Raw genomic sequence first — 21830 nt, 5'->3', positions numbered from 1 at the left:
CGGTGCTCTATCCACTGTGCCACCTAGCTGCCCCTCCTGTGCATTTTTAAAGTGTTTAATTGACAATTTTTATTTACATCTATTGCTACCTGCTATCCCACCACCTTTGGCCCCCAAGTAGAAATCCTTCCTGGTAACAAAAACGTATAGCCAAGCAAAACAAATAAACACATTGGCTATCTCTCAGAATGCATGTCTGATTTTGTACATGACCTCTCTGCCAAAGAGGTAAGCGGTTATGTTTCATCATTAAGTGATGATGATAAAGTGGTGATTGGTCGCTCCTTTGGTCTTGAGTTCTGAGTTCTCTCAAAATTATTTTTGGGTGGCTTTTCCAAGGAGACCTGGCCTCTTCAATATTTTTAAATGGTACCTGTAGGAAGTTTTAGAGCAGAATAAATGGTTGTCCATCATCCAGGATATTGGTTGTAACCACAACCTTCTTGCTCCCACAGCTGCCATAACAGGGCACTTTGTAGGAGGGTAAATTGAATGAATTAAGCTTCAAAGGGTTTGGGTTACTGTCCAAGGACCAAGCTATATGAGTTTAGCTTATTCCTTAGCCCAGACACAGTAATCATGATGAAGTTAAAAACCTAAGTCTAAATGGTGCATCTGTCTTCTATAATCAACCCTTAGCACTGATGATGTGGAAAGAAATCAAGAGTACATCAAATTATTAATAAAATAATAAAACTGGGGCAGCTAGGTGGCGCAGTGGATAGAGCACCGGCTCTGGATTCAGGAGTACATGAGTTCAAATCTGGCCTGAGACACTTAACGCTTACTAGCTGTGTGACCCTGGGCAAGTCACTTAACCCTAATTGCCTTACCAAAAAAAACAAACAAACAAACAAACAAAAATAATAAAAACTACATCATTATATCAAGAAATGCTGAAAATCTTGACAAAATTAAACACCTGAAAAAAATGGACTTTTCTCTATAACAAGTAGCATCTACCCAAAACCACACAGCACAACTTTAAAATGAATGCTAAAAAATTTAATTTTTTAATAAAAAAATTAAATTTCCTGGGGGCAGCTAGGTGACATAATGGATAAACTACCAACTCTGGATTCAGGAGGACCTGAGTTTAAATCTGACCTCAGACACTTGACACTAGCTGTGTGACCCTGGGCAAATCACTTAACCCTCATTGCCCTGCAAAATAAATAAATAAACAAACAAACAAACAAATAAATAAATAAATAAACTTCCTGAAAAATAAACAACTAGGAATTATTAATGTGAAAATAATCCTATGGTTGGACTCCCATTGGTATATGTGTGGGAACATCTAAACATATAGATGCAGTTCACCATTGTGGAATGGAGATCTGTGTTTTAGGATCTAACCCACCTTTTCAAGAGATCAGGAAGAAGAAAGTGTCAGCACCAGCAGACTAATTAGGGGTGGGAGATAGAAAGAAGGAAGTATGGTGCACAACCTCTGAAGCTATAGTACTATTACTAAGCCCCAAGAAGATCAAACAAGTAAGAAAGAACCCAGACACACAAAAAAAATATTTATAGTGGCTCCTTTTATTATAGCAAAAAAAAAAAAATCAATTTGAATGAGGTATCTTAAAGGTAGTGCCCATACACTGGGGATACCTGTACAAATTATGTTATGTTAATATAATGGAATATTATTGTAGTGCAATAAATTGTAAAAAGAATAGTTTCACAGGAACTTGGGAAGACTTGGCAGACATCTATGAATGAAGTGAATAAAACTCTAATGTCTATTTACACAAAAATAACTTCAAAAAACTTAAAAAGAAATCAATTTAATAGCCAAACACAATTCCAAACAAACGGTGATGAAGCATGTTACCCACTTCTTCACGGAGAAGTGGTAGGCTCAATGTGCAGAATGAGACAGATTTTTGGAAACAGCCAATATGGGAATTTATTTTGCTTAACTACAGGTAAAATTCATACACATGTACAAAAGGAGACTACGACAAGTAGGAAAACTTTGACTGTTGTGTGTTGAATTTATGCAGTACAACAGATGTACCAAGGCAGGGATACATCTTCTACAGTATCTCTTAAAACTAGGTTTAGGGGCAGCTAGGTGGCACAGTGGATAGAGCACCAGCCCTGGATTCAGGAGGACCTGAGTTCAAATCCGACCTCAGAAACTTGACACGCACTAGCTGTGTGACCCTGGGCAAGTCACTTAACCCCTATTGCCCCACCAAAAAACCCAAAACAAAACAAAAACAAAAAACTAGGTAAAAAAAATTGACAAATTTAGAAACATGGAGCCTCAAGTCAAACCTAAACTTTTCTATTACCACCTGTGTGGCCTTGGGAGGTCATTTAAATTCTCTGAACTTCAGTTTCCTCATCAGTGAAATGGAGAGGGAGATTACATTAAATGGTGTCTGATGTCCTTTTGTTTTTTGTTTGTTTTTGTTTTTTGTGGGGCAATGGGGGTTAAGTGACTTGCCCAGGGTCACACAGCTAGTAAGTGTCAAGTGTCTGAGGCCAGATTTGAACTCAGATACTCCTGAATCCAGGGCTGGTGCTTTAGCCACTACACCACCTAGCTGCCCCCACTGATGTCCTTTTGAATTCTCAAATGACAATTTTATGATCTTATCAATATGCATTTAAAATCTCCCAAAGAATCCTCACAGATCATTTCATGAACCTTGTTTATATTTTCCTAAAGTCTAGAGTATATGCCTGACTGTACCCATTGCTTTTCGGGCAGGTGGGGCTCATTAGTCTTGGCGGGCAACCCGCCTAGGGGAAGGAAACCCTGATTTAAAACCTCCGCTGCCTTGCAGCTATACCCATATACGGGAAAGGCTTCGGGAGTTAACCCCGAAGAAAAATCAGGAGTCGGAGTCCCTTAAGCAGTTGGATGTTGGACATCACATCCCTCTGGCAACTCCTGCAGCAGCACTGGTGTCAAACTGTATTGGCTCTGCCTCTCCTTTGGATCCACCAATGTTGCAGAGAGGGAAAACCTGCTGCATGGGCAACAGCTTGTTTTCCATATTGATCCGCCCAGGGCAGCGCCCTGGAGAGGACACTCCAGCTACTCCTCATGGGGTAGATACAAACATGGGATGCTGCAGTTACCGGTTATAAGTCACTCAGGAGCTGTGGCTCCTGTATCGGACTACACAGCCACATTGTGGCCTATGGCTCTTCAAGGTGCTGATCCATGTTTGTCTGTGACTGGTGGAGGCCTACTACTACTACCCAGTGCTTCCTTCCCTCCTTAGCTTTTTTTTTTTTTTAAGTGAGGCAATTGGGGTTAAGTGACTTGCCCAGGGTCACACAGCTAGTAAATGTTAAGTGTCTGAGGCCAGATTTGAACTCAGGTACTCCTGACTCCAGGGTCGGTGCTCTATCCACTGTGCCACCTAGCTGCCCCACTTTTTTTTAAGTGCCTTAGCTATTATTAATCCAAAAATAACACAGTTTCCCCCAAGGTTCCATTAGCTTCCATTTCACCAATCAGTTCTTCCTTATTGGTCAGGATGATGTCTAGACTGGAGTAACAGTAATCTTCTCCCTCCTCTAATCCTTGCTTTCTCTACCATTTGGGAAAGGTAATTGTCAGCAAGGGAAGTAAAGACTTTATTGGATACAGTGGTTTTGGCAGAATGGGACTTCCAACAAATACCCATCAAGTTGAAGAAGTGTTGCAACATACAGGCATGCTTTGAAGATATCAAATATAATATTTATTATCTCCTTGTGTAAAGCCATTTCTTTTTGGCATTATTCACAATGCAATCACTTACAAGCACATTTTTCCTTATAATATTTCACCAGAATTGCCTTTCTGAACCCTGTGCCAGCATTTCACCTACCACACCATCTATAAATGCTTGTTTTAAATGTTTTGCACTTTTCCTAATGCAATCATTGCTCTTATGTCATCTCAGCATACTTAAGTATCTGTTGTGGTGGTGTTTCAGCTTCATTCCCTGAAACCATTCTATTTTCATAAAATTCCCTTTTTTTACTGCTTGGTAAGTGGGGACAGATCAGCAGAGTAGTTTCCTCTGTTCAGTGTCATTTCTGAATATGCCCTGTGGCAACACAAAGCACCAACCAAACTCAGCTCCCTCCAAATCATCCCCTACTTGTATTGTTCTGGTTGTCAGACCAGAGCAATCCAACCCTAGGGACCTTTTCCTTGTTCCCCTTCAATGTAATAATAGTTCACTCCCTTCTTCATATACTTCCAACATGCCTAAGTAATCCCCTCTAAAGGAAAGAAGAACTATCATATGTATACATACACACACATCATTGGAAGAAGACTGGTATTAAAAGACAGGTTCTCTTTATCAGGATTCAATTTGGTACCACTATGCAATTTCCAATTCTATCTAACCATCTAACCCGCTCCCTTCCTTCTATTCAATTCTAGGTTCTGCTCATTGCCCACGTGTAGTGCCTTTCCAAGAATTCATACATTGAACTAACTCAATGGGACTGGTATATCCAATTACACAGCATAACTAGGATATAGTCAGTCTTTATCCATCTGCTAGACATGTTTAAATAATGTAAATATATAATTCTATAAAGCATTCATTAAGCAATGAAAATATGACAAATTTATCAGTTCCTAACCTCATAGAGCTTTTATTCTACCTGGGAAGAAACCACATGTTAATAAATGAAGAAAAAATAGAGAAAGCAAGTTGAGAGGGAGTACACCTGTGATTTCATTGGTATAGGGAATTCCCAATAAGGAAACTCCCTCTACCACTGCAGGTTAGCATCTTTTCTGTAAATTAAAACCATAGAGATTTCCAAGAATACTATAATACTAAGTTACTTGCCCAGGACTATATATATATATATATATAAAGTAAAAACAAATATATTTAGGGGGAGAGGAGCTAATTTCAGTGGAACACTGAGACAGGATCAGGAAAGGCTCATGAGGAATGTAGTTCTTGAACTTTGCCTTTAATGGAGCTAAGTATTCCAAGAGTCAGAGATGAGGAAGTGGAGCATTCCAAGTGAGAGTGACAACCTGTGCAAAGGCAAGGAAGTCAGAAAGCCAGTTTCATGGAGGAAGGTAGTGGACTTTTTTCTTCTTAGAAGGTTAATAGTATGTAAACATTGTTGGTCCTGCATCCTTTCTATACTACTGAATGGCTGGGCCTGGGCCTCTGCTGAAATCCTGGAAGTACTAAGGCTATTTGAGAATTCCAATGGTGTTGTCTCTGCCATATGTAGGGGGAGAGAGAGGCAATTCAGCTTCCTAATTCCTTTGAAATTATAATGAAATAAGTTGACCCCTTTGGAACCAATTAGGGGCTTTAGACATATAAACAATTACTCTTTTGAACAAAGGTCTTTCAAATATAAAGTTAATCTGACAACTGAAAATAATACAATCTCATGTGTTTCAGTCTTTGGTGGAAATGGCTACAAATAAGGCATCCAGTCATCTAGCTATTAGTGGACTTTGTAATGTTATCTTACAAAAATAAATGGGTTTGGTACTCATCTGCCTTGTGTATTAATTTAACAACTCTTCAATCCCAAGCAAAATTTACTGTTTGGTCAGTGATCTCATAATCATTATTTGTGTTGAAGGTTGTCCAATTTATTCAAAAGACCCCTACTGATTTGTAATAATATTGCTAGCAGTGCATTTCACTTGATGCTTTTCAATGTAGTAAATAGTAGTAAATCTATGTCTGTTTCCTCAAGATTGTAAAAATACTAATGTAAAAAGATCTCAGATTTGGAGAGATGGCAAGGGTCATGTAGATGATATGAAAAACAAAAGAAATGACAATTCATGGTTAAGTAAATGCAAAATATATAGGAGGGGGAGGGAAAAAGAATTTATTAAGTACTTATTATCTCATGGGATCTTCCCAACAACCCTATAAAGTAGATACTATATTATCTTCACTTTACAGTTGAGGAAACTGAGGTCAACAGATGTTAATTGACACGCTCAGGTCACATAGCTAATGTATGTCTAAAGTTGGAGACTGTAATTTATTCACAATGCCTCTTAGCTTCCTCCTATCTACAAAAATAATTTGTGGCAAGAGATGTCTGTTGTTTTGGGTTTTTGGATCACCTAGTTGATCAGTTATGTTGTTGAGGGAATTCCTCTTCACACAGAGACTAGACCAAGTGATCTCTGAGATCATAGGATCATCATAGAATCATAGGCTGAAAGGGACTTCAGAGGTCACATAATCTAATCCCTCCATTTTATGGATGATAAAACAGAAGCCCCCAAGAAGGAAAGTGACTTGCCCAAGATCACACAGTTAGTAATGAGTACTGTACCAACATGGTACACTGAAAAAAGCACTGACCCTGTAATCAATGGACCTGGTTTCAAATCCCACTTCTGATCTTTACAATCTGTGTGACATTAGCAATGTTACTTTGAATCTCTGGGCCTCCCTTTCCCTATCTGTTAAATGGGTGGGTTGGAATAAATAGCCTTCAAAGGCCCTTTTATCTCTAGAGCTAAAATTGTATGATAGCTGGGATTCAAACTCAAGTCTTCTAAGTCTAAATCCTGGTCTCATCTCAACATTGTGATTCTGTGAAATTATATTTCTCACAGTGCTTTATATTTGTGGGAATTCAATGGATCCTGTTGCATGCTAAGAAGGAAAAACTCTGTGCCCTGGCAGGAATGAAGAGAAGAGAGAAAGCCTGCCTCTACCCCCATTTCTGAGGATAAATACTTCCTCATGTACCTGCAAGCAGAAGAATTTTAATTTGCCCCCTTTCAAAGGAGCAAGGGGCAGCTAGGTGGTGCTGTGGATAGATAGAGCCCTGAAACCAGGAAGCAGGAAGATCCAAGTTCAAGTTGAATTTCAGACATTTATTGGCTATATGATCCTGGACAAATCACTTAACATCCATCTACCTATTTCCTCAACTACAAAATGAGAACAATAAGAATAGCACTTTCACCCCTCCCCACCCCCCAGTTGTTGTAAAGGTCAAATGAGATATTTCTAGTGCTCTCGGCACAGTGTCTGACATAGAGTAGGTGCTTAATAAATGCTTTTCCCGCCTTCTCTCAAAGTGAATGAATTGAAAAAAAAAATGTCTTGCTAGAGCTAACATGGCACCTCATTCAGTCTGTGTTCCATCAATATCAGTTCTTTCTTTGGGGGTGGATAGTATGTTTCATCAATAGTCCTTTGGGATTGTCTTGGAGCATTATATTGTAGAGAAGAGTTGTCTTTCACAGTTCTTCATCAAACAATATTGCTGTCTCTTTTTAAAGGGTATTTGCTGATGTCAGGTGCAACATTGTACCTTATCCCTTTCTAGAAATCAAGTAGCAGGAGGTAGGGCATGGTGGTTTGTGAGATATTCAGGTTCTATTAAGAGAAATACTTGGTTTGTTTTTTTGTTTTTGGCGGGGCAATGGGGGTTAAGTGACTTGCCCAGGGTCACACAGCTAGTAAGTGTCAAGTGTCTGAGGCTGGCTTTGAACTCAGGTCCTTCTGAATCCAGGGCCCATGCTTTATCCACTGCGCCACCTAGCTGCCCCCAAGAGAAATACTTGGAAGCAGGTTTTCAGTTGAGTAGGCTTTCAGAAGCCTTGAGATCCAATTCCTTTGGTGGAGAAATACACATGCCTGTGCATGGACGCACACACACACACATAGAATTTGCCTTTTCTATGCCAATTAAGGCCCATATTGGAGTATTTCCTTCCATGTTATGACTTTGAAAGTTCATTTCAGTTCAGTTATTTGCACTTAAAACAGTTTCATATGACTAGAAAACTTGATGAGGGCTTATACTAGGGTAATAGCATTAGAGGAAAGAAGATGGTATATGACTGCAAGAATTTTTATACTTTCAAGAGTAATAAGGAAGTTAGGAAGAGAGGGTTGGGGATGGGGAAAAGAGTTCAGTTTTGGACACATTGAGCTTAGGCAGTCTACAGAATATTCAGTTTGAGATGTCCAATAGATAAGTGGATATGAGAGCTGAAGGAATGCAGAAAGGTTGTGGCTGGATAAGTAGATTTGAACATTATCAGTGTTGAGATGAAAATTGAACCCATGGGGCAGCTAGGTGGCACAGAGCATAAAGCACCAGCCCTGGATTCAGGAGCACCTGAGGTTAAATTCAGCCCTGATGTGTGACCCTGGACAAGTCACTTAATCCTCATTGCCCTGCCAAAAAAAGGAATCCATGGGAATAGTGAGATCATTGAGTAAAATAGTATAGAGGGAAAGGGGAAGAGGGCCCAGGAGAAAACCAAAAAAACAAAAATAGCCACATTAGAACTCAGGCACCCCATCACAGTTTAAAGAATTGCTTGTTACCCCTAAGATGGGGATTCTTTTTTAAAATACTACACATTTTTTATTTAAAGTTTTGAGTTCCAAATGCTATCCCTCCCTCTAATCCTCCCCTCCCCCACCCTCCTCCTTCCTGAGGGGGTAAGCAGTCAGATATAGGTTATACATGTGCAATTATGTAGAACATTTACATTTTGTAAGACTTGAATAAAAGAAAAAATGAAAGAAAGTGAAAAATATCCTGCTTCAGTCTGTGTTGTTAATATCAATTCTTTCTCTGGAGGTGGATAGTATGCTTCATCATTAATCCTTTGGGATTATTTTGGATTGCTGAAGTAAAATGGGGCTTCTTAACCTTTTAAAAAAAAAATGTGTCATAGACACCTTTGGCAGGCTGGTGAATCCTATGTATTCCTTTTCAGAATAATGCTTTTAAATGCATAAAATAAAATATGTAGGATTTCAAAGGAAACCAATGATATTGAAATCATTATCAGATATAAAAAATAAAAAGTTCATGGACTCCAGGAAGAATCTCTGTCTTAAAGTATAAAAAGACTTTACAGGGACCATGTAGACATGGATTCTTCATATGTCTGATACAAATTTTGCCTCTCCTGTGATCATAACCAACATTTATATATTACTTTACAGATGTTAGCTTATTTGATGCTCACAACAACCAAGATGGGCATGTGTTCTCAGCATTATTAGCTTTGCTTTACAAATGAAGAAAGAGAGTCTCAGACAGTTTGAGCAGTTTTCCCAGCATAGTTGGGAAGTGTCAGAAGCAGAATTTGAACTCATGTATCATGTCAATCTCAGTTTAGCATCCTTATCTACTATGCCATAGTTGCCAGATACTGGACACTCATTAAAGGTAATGGTACAACCTATATATAGTGATTTATATGTATTTCGTAGATGTCGTTCATTTCCTTGTTCCTAGAAACAGCATGAGAGAAAAAGGAAAATACAGTCATAAATTAAGACCCTCTCATTTTCTTCCTTTTTTCTTTTAGCATACTTAAAATAAAAAAAGAGCTGTTTCAGAAGGTGAAATGTTGCTATTTATTGATAAAGTATATTTGCCAGAGTGTCTCTTTATGATCAACATGCCTAGGGGAGGGAATGGTGGAGTTTTGTAAGTATGGAAAAGCAGTAGAATATTTTTCACCTGATATGTAATATAGCTTAAATAATATAAACTTGTGAATGATAATATCCAATTTGTTTTTAGTTGAAAAAGGGTTCAATGTGTTCCCCCTGAACCAGAGGAAGAATAAGTCTGTGATTAATTACTAATATGATATCGTGCCGTCTTGCACTGATGTTTTTGTTCTGCAGGCGGTAATGAGAAGAGGAAAAATCTCTGCAACCTACAAAAACATGTCTCCATTTTAGTGAAAGTGAGATTTTTCATTACAGAGACATATTCAAAGTAGAAAATAAGCAAAAATATATTTTATGTTGCCATTGATCTTTAAAGCAGCCCTGAGACACATTTAACTTAAGTGACTGGACAATTACTTGGCCTAGAAGTCATGCAGACGCTAACCTTGACAGAATTAGACATAATCTTTTCCAAAGGATGTAGTGTGTTCAAGGAATTTATCTGTAGTATTAGGCACAAATGTGTTTTTGTTCTATATCAGGCCTGCTAACCTCCCTGCTCACCTGTTTTCACTTGGTTCAGATGGCATTTATTTGTTTGTTTTATGCTTTAGAGTTCAATTCCTCAGTTCCTTGCTCACCATAATTCAGATCAGTAAGGCATTATGTGCTAGTGTTCTCTACATGTGTAATTCCAGTCTCTTAAGAGCATTCTTCTTAGCTGTTTTAAATGGTTATTTTAGAGAGGGCTTACACACAGCATCAGTAATAACCTGGGCACTTCTTCAGCTATCATAGGCTTTCTGGAATAAAAGTCTTCATTCTGTTCAGTTCTCACCTCATGCTGAAGAATATGCCATCTCTCAACTTGGAGAATAGAATGGATTTATCTACAATTCTAACTTGGGCCTTCATCTTACACTGAGGTGATTCAACCAGTCCTCCTGTATGAATTACTAATTGTGATCCAGGTGCTTATGGTGACTGATTGCCTGCTTAGAACTCTCATGTGATCACATGTGAATGTGCCCATACCCACCCCCACATACACCCACACACCTACACACATTTTTGTCTGTCTGATAGCTTTTTTTATGCATGAGCAGAGGTGATCAGACATTGTACTCAGAAAAATGCCAGGTGAGCATATTTTCTAGATTCCCCCCCACCAATACAAACTTAGTTATATCTCAGTTGGGTTCTGTGAACTAAAAACAGGGTAAGTATATTACAATTAAATATATTGTGGATACTTGGGGGAGCAGGTGAGGGGACAGAGGGACGTTTTCACCTACCTAAGTGCTTGTTTTCCATGTATGCTTTGTCCACCCTTCAATTATTAATTTTTAACAACTTCTGAAGTGGTAATTTATTTCTAGAATAATGAAGTCAAAGAGTAACAAGTTAAAGGCATACTGAAATTGATAACATTATCATCAATTTAACAAATATTTATTGTGCCTACTATATGCTAGTATCTGTGCTAAACTAAGCTGGTTAATCAAAAACAAAGGAAAAAAAACCCTAACTACCCCTGTTCTCAGGGAGCTTACTTTCTTTCATAAAAGTTTTTTTTCTTTTTTTCTTTTTAATAATAAACTTTTTTATTTATACTTTTGAGTTCCAAATATTATCCCTCCCCTCCCCCTTCTCTAAGGCAATAAGCAGGTGTGGGTTATACATGTGTAGTTATGTATACTAGTCATTTTGTATAAGAAAACTTGAATAAAAGAAAAAAATGTAAGAAAGTGAAAAATAGCATGCTTCAGTCTATGTTCAATCAATATCAGTTCTTTCTTTGGAGGTGGATAGTATGTTTCATCATTAGTCCTTTGGGGTCATCTTGGATCATTGTATTGCTAAGAATAGTTGAAGTCATTCATGATTCTTCTTCAAACAATATTGCTGTCTCCATGCACAACTTTCTCTTGGTTCTGCTCACTTCACTATATATCAGTTCATACAAGTCTTTCCAGGTCTTTCTGAAATCATCCTACTTGTCATTTCTTATAGCACAAGAATATGCCATCACAATCATATACCATAGCTTGTTTAGCCATTCTCCAATTAATGGGCATTCTTTTGATTTTCATGGAAAAGGTTGTAACTAAAGCTGATTCTCTTGTCCAGGCAGACTATTGTAAGTCCCTTAAGAATAATGGTCTTGGGGGCAGCTAGGTGGCGCAGTGGACAAAGCACCGGCCCTGGATTCAGGAGAACCTGAGTTCAAAGCTGGCCTCAGACACTTAACACTTACTAGCTGTGTGACCCTGGACAAGTCACTTAACCCCCATTGCCTCTTAAACAAAAACCAAAACAAAACAAAACAAAAAAAGAATAATGGTCTTGATCTTGGAAGTTTTTCAGGAAGTTGAACTGTGTGTCCTTCTCCTCCCCCTCCCCCTCCCCCTCTTCTGCTTTGCACATTGTTGAATGGCTATACCTAGGGCTACCCTGGCAAGAGTCTAACAATGTGGGAATGAATGCTAATATAGTTAAGTGGACCCAGTGCTTGTTTTTTTTTTTTTACTTTCTTTCATTTCTTTCTTTTATTCAAGTTTTCACATACAAAATTACTAATATGGTAATGTTTTATATAATCATACATGTATAACCTATATCTGCTTGCTGCCTCAGGGAGGGGTAGGGGAGGGATAAAAATTGGAACCCAAAACTATAAATAAAAATGTTTATTACTTTAAAAAAAATATGATTGCTTTAGCAAAAAAAAAAAAATTAAAATTTCTGTCAAGCAAAAAAAAAAAGTAACATCTTTCCAGATGACTAGGCAGTGGGGGTGAAACTGTAGCAAGGATCCAATGGGGAACAAGGTTCTTAAAGGAAAAGTTTTTCATTCTTCTTCATACTTAGTCACAAAATCATGGAATTGAAAAGCAGCTTATTGGCTAACAAGTCCAAGGTTTTGTGCCCTTTGGACTTATATGGATGTGTAAAGGCCACACACACAGAGTCCCCGAAGACAGAAACTGTTGGGAAATTGGGTCTTTGTCTTTTAATAGTGCAGGAATATTAGCTTGTGCACATAAACTATGAAGGAAAATTTTCAATTTAAATCTAGTAATGTCTTTAAGAAAATTTTTAAGGTTTTTTGTTTGTTTGGTTTGGTTTTTTGGTTTTGCCAAAAGAACTTTTCCCAAAACTTCAAAACCAGAGGTATAAGTAATTTGACATGCAAATGTTTCAGCATGTTAGATAACAGGGATTATAATAAGAAAACCACTCACTAATTATACTTCTAACCACCAGGCATATTCATAAGCAAGTTCAAACTCTGGTAGCTTTACTCTGTTTCCAGGTAATAATGCTATGGTAATCATTCCTGGACATTCAAAGCCCTCAGTATAGATTAATGGCCCATTCATGGAAGTCTGTATTCCCCCAAGTGCCCAGCAACTAGGTCTTGAAGCCTGCAGGAAGTATGAAGCAGCATTGGGTGTTTTTTTTTCTCTCTCTCAGTATACTGCTTTATGGCTGACTGGTTTTTGTTTTGTTTTGTTTTGTTTTTTAACAAAAATAATAGGCCTAGATTTCACACTAGGATTCAGGCATTACTATAAGGCTTATAGAAGATAGCACTCCCTCTCTCCAGCTCTTTGTGTGTGGTTCTTTCTGTCTGGTTTCATCTCCAGCTCAGCATTATTGAACAAAATTTTTTCCCTCATCTCTGAAAGAGGAAATTTCTTTTCTTTAATGTCATTCCATATATTAAATGAACACGGCAAGCAGTCTAAGTTTTGTTGGCCAACAAGTCTTATCACAGGTGAGTGTTGAGAATGAAAGTAAACATATACAATAAAAAACAAACCAGGGGCAGCTAGGTGGCGAAGTGGATAGAGCACTGGCCCTGGAGTCAGGAGTACCTGAGTTCAAATCTGGCCTCAGACACTTAACACTTACTGGCTGTGTGACCCTGGGCAAGTCACTTAACCCCAATTGCTTCACTAAAAAAAAAAAACAAAAAACCAAACCATTTATACCAAGGCTGTCCAGGCAAAAAGCAGGAATTAAAAGAGTGAATAATAAACAGGAAAATTTGACTTCTCCCTGAGTAGAGAAAGGGGAGAGGGTATCACCATCTTTTCTTCCTGGTTCACACTGAAATAACACTTCAGTCCATAATTCACACTCAGAACATCTCCATCATCCCCTAGCCATCATTCCATCTAAACTAGAATGAGCTCCATCACTTAAAATGCCTTCTCTGCAAAGCTTCCTCCTTCCCAATGTCTGACCTTCACAATGGACCTGCAACATTTACATGACTTATAGTACTCCCCTAAATGGGATCCCAACAAGGGGCAAGATCATTATTTTCTCCTTGGCTCTAGGGTTATGTGTCTCAATTCGATTATATTTAACAAACAAATTAAATGCCTATTTCAAGACTTTATGCCATGAGCCTGAGGATACAAAGATGAAATGAAACATTGCCTACCTTGTATTAGCAGTGGGGGCTCCTGGGAAATGTTCATTTTTTTAAAAAAGTGATTGAAGGATGCTGAAATGTGGAAGCCTCACAGGATTGGCAAGCTTGGAAACTTTGGCTCTCAATGGAAAGGAAAGATGTGCTGAGGTGTGGACTTGAGCCAATAGTAGAAGTTGACCACAAGTAGATGTTGCTGCTACTCTGAATTGGGTATAATCATGAGAGTTTGAAGCTTTGTCTGGCTTTCTGATCTGCTTAAGTAGTCTCTTCCTGAAAAGAACCTGATGCTTTCCTAAATATGTCTGTCTTGGCATAACCGGGACTTTATGAATTCTCCACTCTCCACGTCTTCCCCCTTGACTCTGAAGATGGTTGAGGAGTGTCTTCTTTTCCTCTTCCACTGTTCCAGCCATTTGGAATTAAATTAATACTTATTAAAATGACCATGGGTAAAATGTGCCGGAAAAAATCTAAATTGTGGTCTTGTAGCAGAGGAAGAAGTAGCAGAATAGAAGAGATCAGCAATTGGATTAAGATTGGGGGATCCGTTTTATGCTGTTTAGGAGAATAAAAGGGAAATCTAAAAGAAGAAAGGTTCTGGCAAATATAACTGGAAGATTTCTATGGTCCAGCTTTCAATCTGTGATCCTATTGATGGAGGAGGCTAAAAAGGGTTATCAGACAACCTAAGATCTGAGCTCTAACTAAGACCCAAGCTCTAAAAGGGGCTAATAGATAACCTATCAACTGTAGCTAAAAGGGGCTAGCAGATTACCTAAAACTTGGGTTCTTATCAATATTACCTAAAAGGGTTAATAGAGAAACTAAGGTTTGTGTTCTTATCAACAGTACAGTAAGCAAGACCGTTTGCCCTTATCAACCCTTACTATCAACAGAAACAGTAACTGGGGACCATTAACCATTAATAGCCATTAATATTCCTAGATGACAGGACACATAGAAACCAGATGTTAAGTAAAGAGATATCAAATACACAGACACCCTCTGGCTTTGACAAATTTAAACATGTCTTTAGGAACATGCATAGAAAGGACCAAATGTGTCCTTAGGTTCACTTGATGACATGTAAACCCCAAAAACATACCTCCAAGGGAAAAGGTACCTACCTCAGGGGTTGTCTTAGGACCCCAGGAAGTTGAAATTAGGAAAAGATCTTCAGGGGCAGCTAGGTGGCCCAGTGGATAAAGCACCAGCTCTGGATTCAGGAGTACCTGAGTTCAAATTTGACCTCAGACACTTGACACTTACTAGCTGTGTAACCCTGGGCAAGTCACTTAACCCTCATTGCTCCACCAAAAAAAAAAAAAAAAGAAGGAAAAGATCTTCCATGTACTTCCTTAAGGAGGAGATTAAGATAATGAGGAGATAACCTACTTTTTCTGACTATAAATATAACCATTGTCCTCTCCCTATATGGGGACACATTTCTCCATTGGTGTCTCCCTGTGGTCATCATAGTGTTGATTAATAAAACTTGGGAAACTGAGTCACTGAGTCTTGTAATTCTTTGGGATGTCTCACGATTAATTTGATCAATTAAATCCATCCCCCACATCACTATGAGCCAGAAGACTGAGATCCTGAAAGTAGCTAGTGACAAAAGAACACAGCAATTTCTACCCCCATCATTCCCCAGCAGCTACTAAAACTAGACAGTGAAGCTGATTCTGTCCCTTAATATATGAGAGAATCACCCAGACACTATCTACACCCCACCTGACAGGTCCACCTTAAAAAGTACTCAGTCGGATTTCTTCTTTTTTTATTTCATTTATTATTTTTAGGCAGGGGCAAGGGGGGTTAAATGACTTGCCCAGGGTCACACAGCTAGTAAGTGTTAAGTGTCTGAGGCCGATTTGAACTCAGGTCCTCCTGAATCCAGGGCCAGTGCTTTATCCATTGTGCCATCTAGCTGCCCCCTAGATTTCTTCTTAATCAGTAAATTTTATTATAATTTATTCTACTTTAAAGTTTTTATATAGTTTTATTTGTATTGTATATTGTTTTATACTTGTACCCGTATTCTAGCACTGAATTACAAACTCCCTGAGGGTAAAAGGCCAGTTTAAAAGAAATCATTTTCATCTATCTCAGAATCTAGAAGAGTAGTGAAGGAAGGAAGGAAGGAAGGAAGGAAGGAAGGAAGGAAGGAAGGAAGGAAGGAAGGAAGGAAGGAAGGAAGGAAGGAAGGGTGAGAATTGGAATTGTACCCCCTACTGGAGAGAGACTGTAGAGAAGCTCCACCATGAGGAGAAAGCATGTGATTTAGAGACCATGTGACTTTAGTGTCTGGAAGTTACATCTATAGAACTACCTGTGGGACTTGTCAATCAGCGCTACCAGGCAATTAGCTTGGAGCTGTGTGTATGTGGACGGCCCTGTTTCCGGTTGGAGAGGAGGTTTCTGGGAGGAGGAAGGGCGAGCAAGCTCTCTTTCACCCGGGACCTCGTTCTGAGTGGAGCTAAGATGCTGGCTCCCTGAGATAGATAGATGAAAGAATCTTGGCCTCTTCTCTCTGGTCACTAGATCCTAATGCACTGAATAAATACTTAAAAGTCTAAAAACTCTTGCTGAGGCTCCTGATTTATGGCGAACCACTCATTAGATTTTTAGACAGTCTAGCTAGAATTTTAGCCCCATACAGAAGGAAGGAAGGAAGGAACATTTGATGGTTGGGAGAGAAAAGAAAAGAAGCAAGCACAGAATACGTATGAAGTTGGGGATATTGTTACAAAGGAAAAGAGCAAAAGAGAGTAGCTGGGGGAGAAGGCAAGCCACTGACTTCACAATTTTACCTAAGATAGGCTCTACTTACCTTCAATAGGGTGCAGAAAAATAGTTTCTTCACAGAGACATTTTTGTCATGCAGTTGCAAATGCAGGCAGTATTATTTTGAATTATTAATGGATTTTCTTGTTTGATTTTTAATATGGCTAACTCATAAAACAAAGCTTCTCTCTTATGGGTACTCAATGATTGAAGTATTGCCACAATATGGAGAAAAGAAAGAAAAACTAAAAATAGAGCTCATTTAAGTAAAAGTAAGACTAATTATAATTATTTATATGAAAACAATTATTCTATGTACCTAATTGTCATGCCCCATAATAGTCATTATGTATAGCATTGACAATGTGACACATTATTTTTATGTTTTCAATTATAATAAAGTTATGAGTATAAAATAATGAGACTGAGTCCACAAATCAATACCATGAAAAGCCAGTCTCGTTATTTTGTCATCACACTTTGTTCTGTTTCCCTAGTTTGTTTTTCACACAGAATAGTCTCATAACTTTAAGAAATGAAAGGGAACATTAATGGTTACTTCCTCCATGGCCTAGCTGAGGGCCACAATTTAGGAATTGTTTAAATATCTATACTGATGCAGTCACTGATCTAACAGATATATACAAAGGAAGGTTATTTAGCGTTCTCCCCAACACCTCCAGTAACTTGGTTTTTGCTTCCTAAAATCTTGTTGGAACATATAAGGTAGCTTTAAAAACCTGAGAAGTATCATCAAAGTGATTACTGATTTACTCTTAGTATTTGAAAGTAACCTTCCTCTTATTTTCATATTTTCATGAGTATTCTCCCTCAAGAGTTTCCTCAAACTTACATTTTAAGGGGGGGAGATCAAGAAATGTTACTGGTTGAAAAACAACAAATGGCAAAAGATTATTCTAGAGGTGCAGTTAGGTGGCATAGTAGATAAAGCACTGGACCTGGATTCAGGAGGACCGGAGTTCAAATCCGGCTTCAGCTGTATGACCCTTGGCAAGACACTTAACCCTCATTGCCCCGCCCCCCCAAAATATATAGATTATTCCAGAAATGTAAACCAATGAGTTCAAAGATCAACAGTTAAATCAAAGAGAAAGGAAAATGTGCTTAGTTTTCATGTAATGTTTAGTATAGTCCCTGGCTCATAGTAGGAACTTTTTTTTTGGGGGGGACAATTTGAACTCAGGTCCTCCTGAATCCAGGGCCAGTGCTTTATCCACTGCGCCACCTAGCTGCCCCCCTAGTTTTCATGTAATGTTGAAAGGCACAAAAATTTCCTGACTCCAAGTTGCTTCCTCCCCCTTGAAGTCCCCAAATGTATTTTTTTATATGGCTGCCATGAAGTCGGAAAAAATTATTTTCCCCAACTCCCAAACTAATAGTCACCATGCCAAGGCTCCATTGAACTATGTTACTTAAATAAATAATAATTTTTCATAGAACTCACACTTCTTTTTCAGTCATATCAGATTCTTTGAGACCCCATTTGGGGTTTTCTGAAGTGGTTTGCCATTTCCTTCTCTAGCTCATTTCACAGATGAGGAAACTGAGGCAAATTGGGTTAAGTGACATGCCCAGGGTCACACAGCTAATAACTTTCTGAAGCCAGATTTGACCTCAGGAAGGTAAGTATTTCTGACTTTAGGCACAGAATTTTATCCACTGTGCTACCTAGTCTCCTTAGAACTTACACCCTAGGATAAGATTACAGAGATGCTAGGAGGGTCTGTATTACTGCAGAACACTCCATGGGGTTCTTTAAGTACCAATTTTCCTGCCCCATCTCCTTGACACTGGTCAGTTAGACACTTTCTGTCTAGAGAAGGGGAAATGGAAATAGACCTGAAGAGTTATTGATGAACATTTATGACTGTAGCTCCAGCTCCAAATGAATTCTACCAGCCCTTGTGTTTAGTTTTCCTAATCATTTAAGATTAATGCAATTAGAAGGGACTCCCATCTTTGTCTATCTTGCTACAAAACCCTAAGGTGTGTGGACAGGCCATCATGTGGTCAGACTATTTTTGTCTAGATAGAATTAGGAGAAGTTACTTGTGGGACCTGATTACCCCCTTAGTTCGACAATGACAGGGAACCAGATGGTAATAGTGACATATCCATGCCTTCTTATCTTTTTCTTCTTATATGAGTGAGTATATCCCCATGTTTCTATTAGTCAACATAGCTTGAGGCCTTTTCTATGTCCCTTAAAATAAGACTGACTAGCATACCTGTCTGGACCTACCCAGAACTTTGGAAGGGACAAGGGTACTTGGTTAACGAATTTTAAAATTAATAGTAGAGGAGCTTTGTGTGTTTTAGCCTTCCTGACAATCAATCCTTTAAAATTGAATGTTTTCTCTTCACCATAGAAATTGTTACCCTGCCCAGCCAGTCTAGTCTAACCCAGACTAAAACACACACACACACACACACACACACACACACACACACACACACACAGAGGTTAGGCTTTCTCTTTGTTGTGTTCATTAGCAATTTCCACATTGAGCCTCCTTCCATCTAGCTTTTATATCAGTAAACTCCACTAGGTGACCACAAGAGTTTCAACAGGCAGAGAATGAAAGGATGTCTGCTACTAAGTAGTTTGGGGCCAAATATTTGAGAGCTTAAAACAACACAGATAAGATCTTTAACTCAGCTAGTTGACCAAAAGGCAGCCAAGGCTAATAAAAAAAAATAATAATAATAAATTTTCCCAGGCTCTGAAACAAAATGCCAAACTGACACGTTCCCAACTGTTGCAGGGATTCCCCCAAAGAGCAAGCTGCAGTGACTGCAAATGGAATGCTAAGCTTTGAAACCATGGCCTACATCGGAAAGAAAAATGAAAACATTTAGGATGAGATTTGGACAACAGTTCCAGCAGTTCTCACCACATGAGAGTTTATTTACAAAACTTTTTGGCTTGGTTTCCTGTTTGCCTGGTGAAGCAAGTAGAGCTGGGACTAATGTGTACTGACTTTGGAGTCAGAGGAACTTTTCTGTTCTTCACACAGGATATTTTATTTCGCCTCTTAGTGCCTTTTTACCAACTGTACCATATGCCTAGAATACATTCCCTCTGCCTTCTGCCTCAAGGATTCTTTCTCTTTAAGATACAATTCAGGATTCATCTTCTGCATAAAGTCTTCCCTAATACCCTGGAAGAAAATAATTATTAATAATGGATTTCTTGGGGGGGGGGAGCAGGGACCCAATCTTAAATCAGCTTTCTCTTCACTTCCCACTAGAAGGTCTAATTCAGGAACTCAGGCTGGTCCCTTTCAGAGCCAGCTCAAAGGTCCATTGGAGATAAGGCTCTTTGTGACTAGCTCAGAGTAGTAAAGAGATTAAAACCACACCTATCCGAAAGTACCTTTGCCCTCAGGGGTCTGTCTGTACACTAGACCCTGATGTCACAACGGTAAAGCTCATTTTAATATGGACCACCCTCAAGTTATGTTAATCAATGGAATTGAATGACCCTGACCAATTTAGCTTTAATCAGTGTGTATCTAAAATCAGTGTGTACCTCTATCAAAAAAGGATTGGAGGGAGCAGATAGGTGGCGCAGTGGATAGAGCATCGGCCCTGGAGTCAGGAGTACCTGAGTTCAAATCCGGCCTCAGACACTAAACACTCACTAGCTGTGCGACCCTGGGCAAGTCACTTAACCCCAATTGCCTCACAAAAAAAAAAAAAAAAAAGGATAGAAGTCAAACACAGAGGAGGCTCCTGGCCAGAGCCATCTTGGAAGTTACTTTTGGTCTGGACTTATAGTCCAGAGTAATTTCCTCATTAGATAATATAGGGCTTCAGGCCATGTGTTCTCCATCTTAGAAATATGGTGCTGGGGGGAGCGGGAAGGTTGGTTTGGGTTTGCCATGTGGTCAACTCTTTACTAACATTTAACATGATTTAATAATAATAATAAATGCTTAATGCCAAAAACTGGTGCAATAACCATTAATTTATAAGTAGCAATATTTTAGAAACCCCAGCCTAGTTAGACAGAAACAGCTAGTCCCACAATATTTTAAATTAAGACAACCCCCAATTCCTAGCTTCCTCTCCTCCAAACTATCCTACATTTAACTACTTTGTATATATCTGCATTTGTTAACTTAATATTTATGCTGGATATTTTATAAGTACTTACTCAATTTCCCCATTAGAATATAAACTCATTGCATGATATTTCATTCTTATATCCCAGTATTTTGAAGAACACCTGATCAATTCAAATCATAACCCTGCTACTTTTGTGATCTGCCCAGGCAAATAACTTTTAAAATAAAGATTTTGGAGGATGCCTTTGATTTTGACATCACAATATGGCCTCCTCACTCCTGCTAGGATTAAATCCTCCCTTTTAACAAAGGAAAATACTTAAACAATGGGTTCTGACTACGTAGTAAGCATTCTCTTGCCACTTTGAAGTTCCTCATTCAAGATTTCTAACTGAACAATAATAACATGTTACATTGATATACCAGAGGGTTTTTTCCAGTCATTACGCATTGATGAGCACCAATTTTGTTTTCAAATCTTTGCTATGACCAAAAAGAAAGAAAAACTGATGAATATTTTGGTATAAGAATTTTTTTTGTATGTTTTGCTTTGGGCAAATAACTATTCTCTCTAGGCCTTCTTAATGTGTAAAACATAGAAGTTGAATTAAGTGGTCTCTAAGATTCCTTTCAGTGCTAAATCCTATATTAAAAAATCTATAAACTAATAGAGCTACTGAATAAAACATTATTCAGTAATAATAGCTCAAAAGACACTGGTATAAATCTCAGAAGACAAGCCTTGCAATCAGAATGTCCTGGGTTCAAGTCCTATTCTGGTCACACTATATATGATTATATGTAAGCCACAGTAGCTGAGGGAATTGTTATTGGCTTTGTCTATATTTTTTTGCATGTTGTCTCCCCTATTTGACTGCAAACTTCTAGAGGTCAGGAATAGTCTTTTCCCTTCTTCTATATTTCCATGACTTAACACAGGATCTGGCACATACTAGGCACTTAATAAATGTTTATTGATTGGAACTGGTATTTGGTAGGAAAGGGGTCAATCAAACCTTTGATGTAAAGTTTGGTGTCTTCTTTTTTCTGGATAATGAAGTGATCAGAAGTTAAGTTGAACCCAAAAAT

This window comes from Dromiciops gliroides, chromosome 4 (assembly GCF_019393635.1).
Source record: "Dromiciops gliroides isolate mDroGli1 chromosome 4, mDroGli1.pri, whole genome shotgun sequence".
In the NCBI taxonomy this organism is placed as follows: Eukaryota; Metazoa; Chordata; class Mammalia; order Microbiotheria; family Microbiotheriidae; genus Dromiciops; species Dromiciops gliroides.
Note: the sequence above shows the minus strand (reverse complement) of the source record.